General features: G+C 41.8%; 1 protein-coding gene across 1 annotated transcript in view; it reads right to left on the reverse strand.

Annotated features, from left to right (window-relative positions):
• The window catches only part of CCDC126 (coiled-coil domain containing 126), a 50,896-nt gene extending 38,533 nt beyond the window's left edge, over window positions 1–12,363 (reverse strand). The window contains exon 1 of the mRNA XM_060108464.1: window positions 12,154–12,363. The gene's annotated coding sequence lies outside the window, so the exon portion shown is untranslated. The remainder of the gene's footprint in view (window positions 1–12,153) is intronic.
• Between the last annotated feature and the right edge of the window lie 3,719 nt (window positions 12,364–16,082).

The following is a 16,082-nucleotide window of genomic DNA, read 5'->3' on the forward strand; positions in this document are numbered from 1 at the left end:
GGTATAACTACAAAAGAACTCAAAGTGTTATGGAACACAAGTTCGTGTATCCAATGCACAGCAAGGACAAACAAACCGAAATGTGGGAGTTTGGAGCAGAGAAAGGTTTATCATAGGGCCAAGGAAGGAGAATGGGTGGCTACTGCTCAAAAACCCTGAACTCCACGATGATTTTCTGGAAGAAGTTTTTATAGGCAAAATTTGGGGTGAGGGCTGCAGAGTGTGTGACTTTCTTCTGATTGGTTGGTGATGAGGTTAACAGGGTGGTACTCCAGGAATCTTGTGCTCAACCTGAAGTTAACCGTCCGCCACCTGGGTGGGGACCTTAGTTCCTACAGAAAAATTCAAAGATATTATGTATATTCCTTAATGAGGAACGAGGATACTGCTTTAATCGCTGCAGTACAGTTTCTTAATTGTTTATCCTTTGCCTCTACATACCCTTACTTCCATGATTAGCAACTGTTTGAATCTGCCCTTCAGAAATTCAAGGAAGTCTAAGAGGCTGAAGTCTTTACCCCGCAAGTAAGAAAAGGGGGACATGGAAGGGCTTTTGTACCCAGGTGGGCCCCAGAGGGTCCTGCTCAGTTTCAAAAGCAGGGACTCAAAGAGGAACTTGTACACCCATGTTCACTGCAGCACTGCAAGGTGGAAACAACAGATGAACAGATAAACAAAATGTGGTATATACATATACAATGAAATACTATTCAGCTTTAAAAGATAAAATTCTGATACAAGCTACAACATAGATGAAACTTAAAGATATTATATTGATACTAAGTTAAAGAAGCTAGACACAGGGCTTCCCTGGTGGCGCAGTGGTTGAGAGTCCGCCTGCCGATGCAGGGGACACGGGTTCATGCCCCGGTCCAGGAAGATCCCACATGCCACGGGGCGGCTGGGCCCGTGAGCCATGGCCGCTGAGCCTGCGCATCCGAAGCCTGTGCTCCGCAACGGGAGAAGCCACAGCAGCGAGAGGCCCGTATACCGCAAAAAAAAAAAAAAAAAAGCTAGACACAAAAAGACAAATATTATATGATGCCACTTACATAGGTACCCAGAAGAGTTAGATACAGAGATAGAAAGTAGAAAGGTAGATACCAGTGGCTAGGGGGATGAGAGAATGGAGTTATGGTTTAAAGTTTAGAGTACAGGGACTTCCCTGGCAGTCCAGTGGTTATGACTCCCTACTTCCACTGCAGGGGGCCAGGCTGGATCCCTGGTCGGGGAACTAAGATCCCACATGACGTGTGGCACAGCACAAAAAAAAACCCCAAAAAACAAAAATAAAGTTTAGAATACAGAGCTTTACTTTGGGATGAAGAAAAAGTTCTGGAGATGTACAGCAGTGATGGTGAGGTAGGAGGTAGATGGGCTCCTGGGCTGAGCAGCTGGAGTTTGTCAGGCGGAGTAAATTGTAGTTTGTTTTCCCTGCCACTTCAAGGTAAAAGTTAATGGCAGAAGCTGAGCTCTGCTGGGGTAAAGAGATAAGATGACCACATCTATCACTACTGAGGTCAAGGAGACCTCCCCTGCTGCACATGCACAGGAAGGCTCCTCAGGGGTCAAAAGGGAGGGGGCACTACCCCCATAATATGTGCTGTCAAATTTTCCCGGAGGCCTCCACACTGGAATCCATCTTGGCTAAAAGATGCACACACATATTGGATAGGGCCCTGGGACAGGTCAGATGTGGGAAAATAGCCAAGATAATGGGCCAGAGGAAAACAAAAACCCTGAAGAACTGCCTCATGTAAGGAATTTAAATCACCTTTCTGGTGCACTCCTCATTAAGGAGGGTAGCCACACTCTTCTCTGGGTGTGTATTTCTACTTTGCTTTTGCTCTAAATAAGCTGCTTCTTTGTTCTCTTTGCACATACAGTGCCTCCAATAAACTCTGTGCCTGCTTTACAAAGTCTCTCTGTGGAATTCTTTCTTCAAAGAGGACAAGGACCAAGGTCCTCTCATCTGCCAACATCAATGGTTGCACAAGAACATGAAAGTACTTAATGCTACTGAACTGCACAGTTAAAAATGGTTAAAATGGTACATTTCATATTATATATTTTACCATACACAACCCTTCAATGCACTATGGAGAACAGTATGCAGGTTCCTTAAAAAACTAAAAATAGAACTACCATATGATCCAGCAATCCCACTCTTGGGCATATATCCAGAGAAAACCATAATTCAAAAAGACACATGCACCCCAATGTTCACTGCAGCACTATTTACAATAGCCAGGACAGGGAAGCAACCTAAATGTCCATCAAGATGTAGTACATATATACAGTGGAATACTACTCAGCCACAAAAAAGAATGAAATAATGCCATCTGCAGCGACATGGATGGACCTAGAGATTGTCATACTGAGTGAAGTAAGTCAGACAGAGAAAAGACAAATATCATGTGGTATCGCCTCTATGTGGAATCTAAAAAAATGGTACAAGTGAATTTATTTACAGAACAGAAATAGAGTCACAGATGTAGGAAACAAACTTATGGTTACCAAGGGGGAAAGGAGGGGAGGGATAAATTGGGAGACTGGGATTGACATATACACACTACTATGTATAAAATAGGTAACTAATAAGAACCTACTATATAGCACAGGGAACTCTACTCAATACTCTGTAATGATCTACATGGGAAAAGAATCTAAAAAAGAGTGGATATATATGTATAACTGATTCACTTTGCTGTACAGCAGAAACTAACACAACATTGTAAATCAACTACACTCCAATAAAAATTAATTAAAATAAAAAACTCTTCAAGAGTTTCCCACTGTACTTAGAATAAAATTAAAACTATTTACTGAAACCAAGCAGGACCCTGTGGGGTCCTCCTGGGTACAAATGTCTTTCCATGTCCCCCCACCCCATTTCTTATTTGTAGGGAAAAGGCTGCAGCCTCCTAGGCCTCCCCTGCGTTCCAAACGGCAGATTCAGACAGATACACAAAAGGCAGGGAATGCAGAAACAAAGGAGGAGCAGTCAAGATACAATAGTGACGGGCTTCCCTGGTGGTGCAGTGGTTAAGAATCCCCACCCCCCCGCCAATGCAGGGGACACAGGTTCGAGCCCTGGTCTGGGAAAATCCCACATGCCACAAAGCAGCTAAGCCCGTGCGCCACAACTACTGAGCCTTCACTCTAAGCCCGCGAGTCACAACTACACAGCCCGCATGCCACAATTACTGAAACCCATGCATATAGAGCCAGTGCTCCGCAACAAGAAGCCACCACAATGAGAAGCCCATGCACCGCGACAAAGAGTAGCCCCCACTTGCCGCAACTAGAGAAAGCCACATACAGCAATGAAGAACCAAAGCAGCCAAAAATAAATAAATTTTTTAAAAAAAGATACAATAGTGATAAGCACAAGATTCCAGAGTTCAGGGTTTTTGAGCAGGAGCTGCCCATTCTCCTTGCACGGTCCCTGCAAGAGACCTTTCCTAGCTCTGAACTCACATTGGTTAGTTTGGCCTCACTGTTCATCAGGCATACAGACTTGTGTTCAGCAACAGGACCACAATCCCGAAGGTTCTGCACAGCTGACTTCTACCCTTATCTCTGTCTGTCCTAATCTCACACCACTTCCCCCTTGCTCACTGTGCTACAGCCCAGCTAGGTGAAACACACCAAATTCTTTCTGAACCCAGGGTCTATGCAACTGCTGATCCCCTGCTTGAAATGCTCTCCCCATGGCTTATTCCTTTTCATCCTTTAGTATTTAGCTCAAATGTCACCTCTTCGAAAAGTAGCACTCCCACTCCTACCCCACCTCCGGCCTCAAAGAACTCTCTATCAATCTCCATACGAAATTATGTACAGTACAATCCTCCCTCAGTATCTGCAGGGGACTGGTTCCAAGACCCCCAGTAGACACCAAAATCCACAGATGCTCAAGTCCCTCATATAAAGTGGCACAGTATTTGCATATAACATATGCACATCCTCCTATATACTTTAAATCATTTCTAGATTACAAATAATACCTAATACAATGTAAATGTTATATAAATAGCAAATTCAAGTTTTGCTTTTTGGAACTTTCTGGCATTTTTTTAAAAATATTTTCAATCCACAGTTGAATCCACAGATGCAGAACCCACAGATACAAAGGGGTGACTGACTATATTCTATCTTTAAAACCTTAACCAAGTTATTTTATCTCCCTATGCCCTCATGTCCTCACTTATATCATGGAGACAACAGTACCTAGGTAACACTGGTGAGGATAAATGACACCTCATGTTACTAATGTCAATAAATGCTAACATTTAGTATTAGTATCAGGTACTTACACAGCAATGCCAGTAATTCTTAACAATCTTAGTAACCTAAGTTAATACAGGGGATGTGTGGAGCAACTAAGCCCGTGTGCCACGGCTACTGAGCCCACATGCTGCAATTACTGAAGCCCGTGTGCTCTGGGGACGGCGTGCTGCAACTACTGAGCCCGTGTACTTCAACTACTGAAGCCCTTGCACCTAGAGCCTGTGCTCCGTAACAAGAGAAGCCACTGCAATGAGAAGGCTGCGCACTGCAACGAAGATCCAGCACAGCCAAAAAAAAAAAAAAAAATCCTGTGATAAACCATGATGGTAAAGAATATAAAAAAAGAATGTGTATATGTAGGTATATATATATATATATATATATATATATATATATATATGTATGTATATGTATAACTGAATCACTTTGCTGTGTAGTGGCAATTAACACAACATTGTAAATCAATTATACTTCAATAAATAATCAATTAAGAAAAAAAAAATACAGGGGATGTTTTACTAGACCCAAATAAAACTCCTGATTAGCTCTCATGTCCCTCCCAGAAACCAGTCCCCAAAGACAAAATTTATTTCCCACTAATCACAGAAATATCTCCCCCAATCAAGCCAGTCTCTGTCTCATTCAATAACAATAATAATGTTACTCGAAAACTGGGTTTGCCTTTTGATGGGTGTTGAGCCAAAAGACACAACCAAGCCGAAGATCAGAAGGAAGGGTTTATTATTATTTGCAGCAAGTAAGGAGGGATCTTTCCCAAAGCAGTGTCTCTCGGAACAGTAAAATTGGGGAAGTTTTCAGCTAAGGGTATATGCATATTCAGGAAGGGGCTTGGGCAGCCCACGCTTTATTTGATTGAAGTCAGAAGGATCAGAAAAGGTCAAAGTCATCCCTTAGGTTACAGCTGACCTGGCAGTTGAGCACTTCAGGCTAATCCTCACCACTGAAACAGAACTTGGAGCCTTTACAACTGATATCATTATCTTTGCTTGAATGTTTCTGCATTCTTCTGTGCCCTTAAGATCATTAATTACTGAGACCTGTTCAAGGGCAAGCATTATGGCTAGGCTTAGATCACAAAATGTCTTAGGCCAAAAATGGCTTCTCTCACGTCAAGAAAGCCATGCCTGATTCTCTTCCTCCAGGGACCCCTTACCCGATCTACTTACAATAATACCTTACAGTTATATAATATTTTTATTTACCAGATACGTTTCCTTACATCCTCTCATTCAGTCGGTAGCAGTCAGGCTGCAGTCTTGAAAAAAATTTCTTCGCAGAATTTTTGTACAACATGAAATACCGCATTGGTAGTAGTCACTGAAGAATTACCCAGTCCTAAAAGATGACGTAATAGCATGCTGTTGATGAGAACAGTTCCGCTTCCATATAACCTAAAGTGAGACTAGAGTATCTGCTTAAATGCTACCTGCGCCAGAAGGATTTCAAAACCTCATAACCTTACTCTAGCCCACTTTGGCCTTCTCTCACATCTCACAGCACATTACTTTATACCAACTGATTTTACACATCATATCACTCAGTCATGTGTGTACACCTTGTCTCTTTAAGTCCCAGGTCCTTTCAGGGCAAGAGTAACATGCCCTACACTGCAGCCACAACTCCCATACAGCCTGGAGAACAATCAGCAGAGATGCCTTATATTTAAGCACACCCCTGAGCCTAACCCCACCATCTCCTAAGTACCAATATGACCTCCCTGCAATGTTTCTGGGGGGTAGAGGGGCAGAGGAGATGGGAATTTCAAGATAAAATTACACTTGGTGGGTTGCATATCCACAGACTGAACCAACTGCAGATAGAAAATATTTAAGAAAAAGCAATTCCAGAAAGTTCCAAAAGCAAAACTTGAATTTGCCACGCACCGGCAACTATTTACAGAGCATTTACACTGTATTAGGTATTATAAGTAAGCTAGAGATGGTTTAAAGTACACAGGAAGACGTGTGTAGGTTATATGCAAATAATATGCCATTTTATATAAGGTGCTTGAGCATCCCATAGATTCTGGTATCCATGGCTGTGGAGTGGTAAAGGTGGAGGTGGACCTGGAACCCATGCCCTGCGGATACCGAGGGACAACTGTATTCTTCAATTATCCATTTCTAGGCTGGAAGGACCTGAGAAGAAATCTAATTCAAGAGTCTCACATTTCAGAGGAAAGAACTAAAGCCCAGAGATGTTAACTGTCCTGCCTAAAATGAGGCAGCGACTTAGTGGCAGAAAGTGCACTGGTCCTGGACACCTGTGCTGACTCAGTATCTAGGTTTGTCTCTACACTGTGCTACCTCCTGTACTCCACTGGAAGGACTGCGTTGGTAAGTACTGAATGAACTGTAACATTAAATGAACCTTGCTCTTGTTTGCTTTAAAGGAATGTAACAAGAGAACAGTCATGGCGGTTTAGGGCAATGATCCTAAAATTCTGAAGATGTGTAATTTGGACGGTTCTTTAAATTATCAAGTTCACATATTAAAGTTCAAATATGTTGATTCACATAAATCAAGATATTACAAAGTTGCTACAAGAAGAATTTAAGAAATCTTCCATCTCTGTCTTTTTTTTTTTAACATAGGCAAAAAACTACAATAGAAAAAATATGAAGTAAAACAAAGATAAATACAAGGTCTTCTGGATGTAGATATCTTCACCATGATCAGTAAATACAATGATAAGAAAGAACACATTTCCAGAAAAAAAAGGAACAGAGTGGGGGGTATGTAGAAAGACCCATAATCAAACACAACCTTTACTAGGTGCAGTTTCATTTAAAGCATGAAAGAACTTGATTTATTCATTCATTTGCTCACTTATTCATTCACAATATTTATTAAAGCACCTACTATGTGCCAGAAACAGGAAATGTAAAAGATGAAACGAGACAGGATTCCTGCTCTTCTGGAGATCACGCTTTAGTAGGAGTGGGATGGTAACAAGCAAACACAGAAACAAGCCAATTGCAGCTTGTGATAAATTGCTATGGAAAAAATAAACAGGGTGATGTGAGAATGTGTGAGGAGTCTACATGAGGTATGAGGTCAAGGAAGGCCCTCTAAGGAGGTCTGATCTGAGAAAGAAGAGGAAGTACAAAGTCTGGTTCCAATTTCCTTCTAACTAAAACCTTTAGAATTCCAACCAGAATCTTGGGAGGAGGAGTAAATTCCTCATTCCTAGTCTCCTCAGTACAAACACAGGAGAATGAGAGTGATCCCAATCCCCACATGGAATGGCCTGGTTTGGAGAAATCGTCCAAAGTGAACAAAAGGAAACTCACAAGCAAAGAAAGCTCTGTATTCCCCTTTCTTATGAAAATGACAGTTCCACTGTTTGGTAACATATGAACAGTAATGACTTGACACGGTGGACTTTACACAGAAAAACATACTCTTTTTGGTGTTTTCTACTATGAAAAGGGCAGTGGTAAGATGAGGCAGGAATAAAGTCTATATAGCAATCCACTGGCACGTTACTTTACAATTGTTATTAAGCATTTTAAATACAATTTTTCAAACTCTAAAATATCCCTTGTTAAAAAGCACAAAAGTAGAAAGACAAAGAACATGGGGAAATTTTTTTCTTAATTTGTATATTTACTGTGTTACAGGTCTTAATGTAGTCACTCCAATTTACAAGATTTACACATAAGCAAAGATCTGTTCAAAGCTCTATTATGCCACTTGCCAAACAACAACCATGCAAGCAACTATATGTCTGAGCAATTTTTCAGTGGTTTCTCCCTAGCCAAAGACCTAAAGACAAATATGTTAGTACAACATTATTACTAGGGAAAAGTAAAGATGGAGAATCAGTGAATATTTAAACTAGAACACACTCATTTTAAAGACAAGGAAAGTGAAGCACAAGGAGGGTAATGACTACCCAATGTCAAAAAAATGGGGGAAATTAGGCATTCAAACTCTCAGCCCAGGACTCCAGCGTTTTTTCAAAAGCAAGGAACAAGAATCTACTTTTCAACTGGCACGTTATAAACAAGATGAAACAGAAACCATCAGAGTAGGTTGTACACAATACAGATTTTGTTTTGGGAAACTTTTTTCATTTTTATATATATATTTTTTTCATACACAGATATGCACACACAGAGTTACATATCTATGGAGTCTTGAGGTAAAAAGATCTCTTGCTACGGGCTGCAGTCAAAAATATTAAAAACACTACATTGTACACTGCCTATCTTGAAATACTTCCTTGTATTGGTATTTTTATGCAAACGTTGCAATAGCAAGGCTGAAAACATTAATGGATGGCCAATCCTACCTTGGAAATCTTTCCTTCAAATCCCATTTCTGCATTCATTCAGTACTCTACTTTTTGTGCCGTTGACTATAGCTAAAGTAACTACTGACAGCGACAGCAGCAACCAGCAAGCACAGAGGCTCTCATTCAGCCAAATTTGCTAGAAGAATCTCTGCCTATTGGTCTCCTAAGGAATTTATAGCTGGAAAAGCAGATATTTATTACAAAAAGACACAGTATGTTCACTAAAGCGCAGAGGTTCAGAGAGTTCTCTCCAAAAAAAGAAATAAGTACGCCACAGACTTGCCTTTGAATGTAATTTCAGGGGAGAGGCTCATTCCTAAAATATTTTCTATTTTCTCTCCATAATATTGCCTGAGGCTAATATCTAGGGGAAAAAATTTAACATAGGACACAGCATCCACTCCTAATTAGGTGTAAGATTTAAAATGTGAACTGCCTTGGGAGAAGCTACACTAAAATTCCAGCTAAGATACAGAAATATCACATCTCAAGATATAAGATCATTTTTCGATGGCATATTGGGGAGAGGCAAGAGAAGACAACAACATTGAAGAGTATAAAGACAGATAAAAGAAAATGGGTAAAATAAGTCAGGGTTAAGAAGAAAATCTTAGAGCAAAAGGTAAACTACCCAATCACTATGCCACAGTAAAAGTTTACTCCAAAATATATTACGCACTACTAAATATTTCCGTCTTGGAACCTGACCTCCCCACTGCCTCAGCCAATCATGTTCTGTGCCGCATGACCCCATGTCCCCTTCCACAGCTAAGTAGACTAGCACTGGGCACCTTTGCCTGAGGCCTCCAACAAAAATTGGCCCCTAAAAAAACCAATATGTTGGGGGTAGGAGCAAAAAGTAAAAGAAATCACAGAAAGAAACAATGAAGTTGAATTAGGGATTGACAAACTCAAGTCATATAAAAGCAGGCATAGGGCTGCCCTGGTGGCGCAGTGGTTGAGAGTCCGCCTGCCGAAGCAGGGGACACAGGTTCGTGCCCCGGTCCGGGAAGATCCCACATGCCGCGGAGCGGCTGGGCCCGTGGGCCATGGCCGCTGAGCCTGCGCGTCCGGAGCCTGTGCTCCGCAACGGAAGAGGCCACAACAGTGAGAGGCCCGCGTGCCGCAAAAAAAAAAAAAAAAAAAAAAAAAAAAAGCAGGCATAATAAAGAGGCTATGAGTAAAAAAAAAAAAAAAAGAGATACTTAGTAGGGAGGAAGAGAACTAAGCATGTGAAAAATGCAGAGAAAACATGTGCAGCTCATGAAAGAGGGATGAAGTGGTCAGGAGAGATTCTTGTTTATGGCAGCTTTCTAGTTCTGTCGTGTATATCCCCTTCCTCACGGTGAGTGGAAAATAAAAAAACCTAAGACACAAGTAAATGACTAAAAGGGTTTACATCATTTTTTTCCACATTAAAAAAACTTATCATTGCAAAGTCTGAGTTAGAAGAGTCCTTGGAATCAGATCAATTCACTATTTGAGAGAGAAGGAAATCGAGGACCGCAAAGGAAACGAAGGTTGTATAAATAGTGACAGAGCTAGGACAAGAATCAAGGCCTCCTATTTCCACAGCCATTACTCTCTGTCCTGAACAGCACTAAATATCACCAACAGAGAAAAATTGTTACTCAAAACGAGTATTTCTGCCACAGATTTTTTTTTTTTTTTTTGCGGTACGCGGGCCTCTCACTGTTGTGGCCTCTCCCATTGCGGAGCACAGGCTCTGGACACGCAGGCTCAGCGGCCATGGCTCACGGGCCCAGCGCTCCAGGGCATGTGGGATCTTCCCGGACCGGGGCACGAACCCGTGTCCCCCTGCATCGGCAGGCGGACTCTCAACCACTGCGCCACCAGGGAAGCCCTCTGCCACACATTTTTAAATGAATCAGAAATCTTTATGTGCATTATGCCATCTCCCACAGTTTAAATTTTTCACCTATTTACTCTCTGGTTCTCTGGTATTCTTATGAAATACATTCATTAGATTTCTTCTTTTCTTTGTAAAGGTATTTTTTTAATGCATGCGTCACTCAAAACAGTACACAAAATTCATCATGCTCCACTGGCTTTTCCTCACCATACCTTCAAAAACAGCATTACTCAGAACATGTTATTTCACAGACTGCACAACAGTGTTTGAACTCAAAGTAGTACAGGACATACATTTTAACTGAAAACAATTTCAACTAAGGACCATAATGATTTCCCTTAAGAAAAACTCAACACCTATGTCACTAAAGTTCAGAGAAAACAGTGCAAGAACAATCGAAACTGAAGAAGAACTAATGTGAAATGTTTCAAGTCATTCCTTATAAAATGTACTGCAATCATTCAGTTTATCCTGAGACCAAAAACTACAACTTGGAAACACAAATCCCAAAGATGGGAAATTACTAAACAGTGGGAAAGTGTAGAGAGAGGAAGAAAAAAAGTTGACATAGGGTAAAGATGGTGAAGCCCCACGTCAGGACTGCAGCACACCTAAATGCTTATTCTGCCAGAACAAACACTTAAGCTCCTCTAAGGATCCCCTATAGGACACAGCTGGGAGTGGGGTGAATAAGTCCTTGAACCTAAAGCTGATCCACAGAAAAGCAAAGTCATCAATTTCCTAAGAACATTCTCAGGCATCTTAAAACAGCGGAAATTGAGAAGACAGCATATTTTAAAGAATTCTTTGCTTAGGTTTAAGGTGAGCAAGGTATATATAAAGTGAAGAACACACAACCTAGAGTGCTAACGATTAAACAAGGAAAAACACAAAACTCACCAATCTAGGGGCCACTTCAGTATAGCTAATATATCATACTCAAAAGAATTTTTTCGTCAAGCGAAGAATTCATGGCGTTGTAAGCATATTACTTCTTATTCTAGCATCTTAAAGGTTTGTACTGTTACCGCCATTTGGTGAGAAAATTCAGGCTTAGAGCCTTTAATTAACCAAGGTCACTAAAGCCAGGCAGTGCGTCGAGCGGGATTGGCACCCCGGCTGTCTTAATAAGGCTTGCGAGAGTATAAGCCGCAGTCGACGCAGCTGTTTAAGTTCATCCTTACCAGTCACCCAGGAGCTGAGTTTTGAAGAGGAAATCTAAAAAGGGCATTTGACTTTCTCTCTCTCAAAGCAGAAGAGAACTGAGCTGTCAGAAACAGAAAGAGAAGTGAGTGCGGCTGCCGCGCGGGCTCTCCATACCCCCAGCTCAGGTCAGTCGCTCCCCAGCGCCAGCGGCCACGGGACCGAGCCCGCCCTGCTCGGATCACACAGCCCGAGCCACGCTCGGTTCTCCGCCCGGGGCCAAGGGGGCGCGGCTGTCAGACCCGGAGGGGCAGGGACAAAGAGCCTCCCCGGCCGTGGCCGGGGGCTGCGGGCCAGTGGCCGAGCCGGGGCTCCGTGGACGCCCGGCGGCAGCGGCCCCAATGGGGCGGGGTGCGGACCGGTGCGGAGCGCGGCGGAGGAGGGGCGGCCGCCGGCCCGAGGGGCTCAGCCAGAGACGCGGACAGGGCAAGCGGAGACGCCTTCCCTCTCGCCCTCTCCCCATTACCTTGTTTGTGGGCTTCTCGTCACCGTCGCCGACGCCAGCGGGCTTCCAAGCCGGGGCGGCACAGCGAAAGCCGATTAGCGGGCGTCAGCAGCCTCCTGCGCCTACGAAACAGCCTCCAGGTCGGGATGGAGAAAGGCCGGGGCTGGGAATCAGGGATAAGGTTGGTTCCCAGCTGGTGGAGATTTTACTCCTCTCGTCCCTCGCACTCCGCTTCCGCTCCGCCTCCTGGCCCGGCCCTTCCCCCACTACGGAGACCAGCCGCCCGCGACGCGCGGCATTGTGGGGGATGTAGTCCCGGAATGCGGAAGAGGCGGCACGTGTTTCTAACCCGTAGGCACCTACTCCGGGTCAGGACGACGCCGTTGCACAGCAACCAGAGGCGGCTGCAGGCTCCTTTTTCGGATGAGCTTAGCTTGAGGGAGGAGTTCTCTCTGCCTTAATTCGCTGCGGGCGCGGAAAGGAGAGCGTAGGCGTCTCACTCATACCCTCCAGCTGGGAACTAACAGTTAACACGCTGTTGGCTTGAGGCAGAAGGGCTTAGTATGATTAAAAGTGTACTACTGACAAGAATGCCCGTTTTTGCCCCGAATGTCCGTAGCCAACGGAGTAAGGCAAAAATAACCGACTAAAGATTGAACAGGAAGAAACAAAATCGTTATTTTTCATAGATAGTATCAATACTATGTATGTGGCAAATCCAAAAGAATTTGCAGATAAATTGTTACAATTAATAAGAGTTTAACAAGGTTAATAGACACAAAAATAGTATTCTTAAAAAATACTTATTTCTATATTCCAGGAAAAAAACAGAATTGAATTTTCTTTAAGTTAGAGGATTTGAAGCTTACAATACCCTCAAACCAATATCAGATATCTAGGAATAAATCAAAGAAGTGCAAGACCTATATGAAGGAAACATTTTAAAAACATTGAACAAGACCTAAACAAATAAGAGATAATAACACGTTCACAGATTGAAAGATTCCATACTGAAAGATGTCAAGCCTCCCCAAATTAATCTGTAGACCCAGTGCAATTCCAGATAAATTTCAGTAGATTTCTGTGTGTGCGTGTGTGTGTGTGTGAGAAAGAGAAACTTAACGAGCTAACTTAAGTTTATGGAAGAGTAAAGACAAGTATACATGAGGAAGAGGAGGAAATAAAACAAGTATATATGAGGAAGAGGAGGAAGAAGACTTGTGCAACCAGATATCAAGCTTTATTATAAAGCCATAGTCATTAAGGCAGTGTGGTATTGGATCAAGGATGCACCAATATACCAATAAAACAGAATGAAGAGCCCAGAGATGCGCCACGGCTTCAGTAGCAACAGCCGCTCCCAACGATAGGTCTGAGCCTCGCCAGCCCCTCCCCCAGGAGACTGATGCAGTCGGCCAACCCCTGATATATATATAAAAAAAAAAAGAAGAATAAAGAGCCCAGAAAGTCTCATCTGTACATGAAAGTTTGATTTACGTTGTCATGATGGCGATGCAGAGCAATGCCTAAAGGATGGTTTTCAATAATTGGTGTTGGGACAAATAGATTTCCATTTGGAAGAAAAAAAATGAAATTGGGCTCTTTACATTACACACCAAAATCAATTCCAGGTGGATATTAGACATAAATTTGAAAGGCAAAACAATAAAGCTTTTAGGAGATAAAATAGGAGCAAATATCCATGACCTCAAGAGTAGGGGACAGACTTTTTAAATTAATCCAAAAGCACTAATTATAATAGAAAAACTGACAAATTGACCACATTAATATTTAAGACCTGGTTTCATCAAATGACACCATTAAAAGAGCTAAAAAGCAAGCCTCAGAATCAAATAAGAAATTACAGCATTATGCTGTACGCCTTAAATTTGTACAGAGCTGTATGTCAGTTATCGCTCAATAAAGCTGAAAAAACTTTACAGTATATAGAACCAAGAGAAGTCTTGTATCCAGGATATATAAAGAACTACAGTCATAAGAAAAAGAAATGAACAGGCAAATTACCGAGGAAGAAATCCAAATAAACAGTAAACCTGTGAAAAAGTGTCAATCTTATAAGAGAACAGGGAAATTTGAACCGCAGCAAGATAACACTACACCACCGAGCAGAATGGCTAAAATGAAAGAGACTGACAGTTACAAGTGTTCTCACTAGGGGTAGAGCAACAGGAATTTTCACTTTACTATAGGGAGAGTAAATTAATAGAGCAGTTTGGAAACATTGTTTGGCCTTATCTACTAAAGTACAGAGGCCTGTGCATGACTAAGAACACAGGCCTGTACATGACCAAGCATGTCACTTCCTGGTATATACCCTAAGAAAGGCTCATGTGCACCAAGATGCATGTGCAAGAATGTTAACAGCAGTACCATTGTTATAGCTAAAAACTGCAAACAACCCAATGTCCTCTATCAACAACAAAATGGTTAAATTGTCATATAATAATAGACATAGAATATAATAGAGAAATGAACAAACTACATGCCATAATATAGATGAATCTTAAAATATAACGTTAAGAAAAAGAAACCACTCTCGAAAGAATATATAATGTATTATTCCATTTTTATAAAGTTCAAAAACATGAATAAAGAATGCATACTTAGGTGCTGAAACAGTAAAGAAGAGGAAGGAAATAGTTACCATAAAAAGGAGGTTAACGGCTACCTCTTAAGACAGAAGGAACCCTATTGGGAGAGGATTGAGACTGGGAAGTCTCTTATGGTAAGGGGCGGGGGGAGAACACATATATACAAAAAGCCACAGTAGAATGTGGTATCTGCTATATGTAGAGAAAAAACATTTCTATCTGAGTGGGAAAAGTCCACATGGTAGCCAGGCACAAAGGAGAAGAGGCAATACAGGTCATGTATACAAAACATGGGATAACCTGGATACAGATTACCTGACCTGTCCAGTACAGTAGCCACTAGCCATATGTGGCCTTTTTCTTTTTCTTGCGGTACGCGGGCCTCTCACTGTTGTGGCCTCTCCCGTTGCAGAGCACAGGCTCTGGACGCGCAGGCTCAGCGGCCATGGCTCACAGGCCTAGCTACTCTGCAGCATGTGGGATCTTCCCGGACCGGGGCACGAACCCGTGTCCCCTGCACCGGCAGGCGGACTCTCAACCACTGCGCCACCAGGGAAGCCCCATATGTGGCTTTTGAGAGCTTGCAGTGTGGCTAGTCTGAATTGAGATGTGCCGTAAGTGTAATATACCCACCAAATTTTGAAAATTTACTACAAAAAAACATAAAAATAGCTCTGTAGTTTTAAAATACTGATTATATGTTAACACGATAATATTTTGGATATATTGCTTAAATAAAATACATTATTAAAATTAATCCACTTGTTTCTTTTTACTTTTCAAATATGACTACAAAGAAAAATAAAACTGCATATGTGGCTTGCATTATATTCCTATTGGACAATGCTTCTATAGAGATACATCAAACAAACAAACAGACAAACAGAAAGATAGGACAGAGCAAAAACTTAGAAGGCTTAAATGCCAAACTAAGAAACTTTTACTTAATTTGAGAAGCCACGCGAAGTTTTAAGATGGGGAGATAGTTATGTATTTGTCTGTGAGATTCTATTTTGTTGTCTAATATTTATGTATGTAAAAGCAATCTCCTCTATTAGATTACAAACACATTACTATCCACTGTTTCCAGACACTGGTAGAAGACACTCGGTAAATATACAATGAATAAATAAATCTTCCTACTGGCCTCATACACAATCTCTGGATACCATATATATTTAATAACTGCTGTTTGATAGACGTTTCCCTGGCCAAAGGATTCATCTATAGTTATTTTCAACATTTTTCATCACCTCCATTCTATCCCACATCTGGGTAGACAAAGAGTAAATTAATTTGGAATGTTGAAGGTAATAATTATTATTATATTTTATAGTA

The sequence above is a fragment of the Mesoplodon densirostris genome, chromosome 9 (genome assembly GCF_025265405.1).
Source record: "Mesoplodon densirostris isolate mMesDen1 chromosome 9, mMesDen1 primary haplotype, whole genome shotgun sequence".
In the NCBI taxonomy this organism is placed as follows: domain Eukaryota; kingdom Metazoa; phylum Chordata; class Mammalia; order Artiodactyla; family Ziphiidae; genus Mesoplodon; species Mesoplodon densirostris.